We start from the raw sequence: 2,500 nt of genomic DNA, 5'->3' as shown, positions 1-2,500 counted from the left end.
TCATTTTTTCAACACTGTTAGCACATTGTAAGGTTTATGTTTACATAGGATTATTTCCCGAGTTGTAGAGAGGACAGTTCGATAGCCAATTGACCAATCAACAGTCATCCTGCTAGACGTAACAACCAATAAGAAGCTATAGATATCAGCCATTGTTTCCTCATGGAATTACCAACCGCGCCAGAAACGAAGGACAATAAGGAAGGCCCTAAAAAGAATAGACGCCATAATTTTTTTTTATGACGAGACATTAACCTTCAAAGAAGAAGAAAGAACGTTATAATAGACAAGTTAGATTTAAAAAATATATAATAATAATAATAGTACAAATGAAAAATAGTGATTGGGAGGGGAATCTCGAGTTTCACATACCAAGGAATGTTACTGAAGTGCGTAAAAAGTTTATTGACCTGAGAACGTCAAGAAAGAAACAACAACGAAAGTATATCGGAGGAACTGATGTTTGACCTGAGCCTGACAAATCCTCATGGAAGCTTGCTAAATTACAAATGATAAAAAATTGATTAATAAAAATATGAAATTGTACTCTTTCCAAAAAGTGTAACGTAAAGGCAAGTGCAATTTAGTTTCATAAGAACTTCAATATATCATCTGGTAACAGAAATGCTCAAGTAAGAACTACAAAGTAATTCAAGTCACGCCAATTTTATAGAATAAATTTAATGATCATCATCATTTTAGAGGAACATGAGATGACAGTACCCATCGGGACCACACATAATCAGGCCTATCTCAATTTCCACAAATAGAAGACAACATCTCTCAACAGGAACTATCATTTCGAGGAAGAATTTTACAGCAGGAAGAGTCACAGATAGCACAAGTTCCCAACAGGAAGAGACCTTTCATCGCAGATCACACAGCTAGAACAAGTAGAAGGTAGCAGCCAAAGACAAAGCCAAAGGGGAAGACGGACATGTAGTAGGAGAGTCTCACAAGAAGGTAGAAGGATTTTACCAGATATGCGTTTATACTGATATCTTTACTATTATAATGATATCTTTAAATAGTGATTTTTGTAAGCTAAAAAAATCTTATTTTTCTACTGTAGTAAAAGGACAAAATTATCTATTATGTCTATCGTCTGTCAAAGAACAATTTACGTCCAACGCAGAAATTAAACAAAATGTAACAGGAAGATGATTTCTTATTTATGGGAAAATGAGTATGTAATTATAAAATAAAGGATTAGTAATCCTATGTCGATTATGTATCGGGAAATGTGGCCCCACTTCGAACTCGTCCAACTGCCCCCGACCACTTCTATCTTACTATAGAATGTGTTACGTCACAATATGGCGGATATTTTGGTTTTGAGTTCGACCTTCTGAGGGCCTAACTTAATTCTTCCGATGAGGCGCTTGAACATTTTCTTGGGGCGTCAGGTCTCGGGCTTCCGAATAAATTTTCATGTATAAAGATATTAAATCTCAGGGTTTGAGGATAGTAATATAAAGTAAATAGGATTTATGCTTTACTTATGAAACAAACAAACATTATATCAACGACAAGAACTAATAATATGCATAAATCGAATATTTTTAATAAAATTTCATATTAACAATGTGGCGGTATATTACGGCCAATTGAACCTGCTAACCAAGTCTGTCGAGTAAACCGCCGAAATGTGGTATTGAGGGGGATGGTGGGTGACCCCCCCCCCCCCACATACCTCCATGGCGCCGCTTAAGCGTGTGTGAACTTTATACTTTGGAATACATGTCCTTAGACTACTACTATAGCTACAAAGAGGTTATAGTAAACACTGGTTTAACACAACACCATTTAATACAGAGAAAAAAAATGAAAATATATAACCAATAACGCAAGCCGTCCCTGGATGAGGTATACGATATGATAAATGCTTTTCAGTATCCGGCCCCGGCCCGGGAAACTTGGTGCTCAAACTCAGCGAACTTTCTTTGAGTATCTGTAACGTGTAACGATAGATGCTTATCAGTTAAACCTCATCCTGTCCATTTAAAATATTGAATATTTAAATGGCAACCTCACATAATATATGTCAGCTTTTTCTTAAATTACGAAACAATGATAGAGAGACACAAGAAAAACTAAATAACACTTTCTTATTATATATGTATATATATATATATATATATATATATATATATATATATATATATATATATATATAAGGTTATTTCTTCCATTACTCCCTCTAGTTCGTTCAAAATATCCTTTATATTTGATGGCTTATCCAAGGTCTTATAATAAACACCAATATATTTGCACTATAAACATATATTCACAAATATATACAACATACAAAAATAATATAAAAAAGCGATACAATAATCGGGGCATAATTCCAAGGAGAGTGGCGAAAGAGCGCTTTTGTGGACAGCGCAATCTTCCACGAGTTTTCAGTAATATCGAAGACTATAGATGGACAGCCCTCTTACAATATTCGGCACTCTCAATTGCAGAAATAAGAATAAAGAACAGCAGCCACCAGCTC

The sequence above is a fragment of the Penaeus japonicus genome, unplaced genomic scaffold (assembly GCF_977035675.1).
Source record: "Penaeus japonicus unplaced genomic scaffold, GWHDUDI00000001_assembly GWHDUDI00000021, whole genome shotgun sequence".
Taxonomy (NCBI): domain Eukaryota; kingdom Metazoa; phylum Arthropoda; class Malacostraca; order Decapoda; family Penaeidae; genus Penaeus; species Penaeus japonicus.
This window is presented reverse-complemented; position numbering follows the sequence as displayed.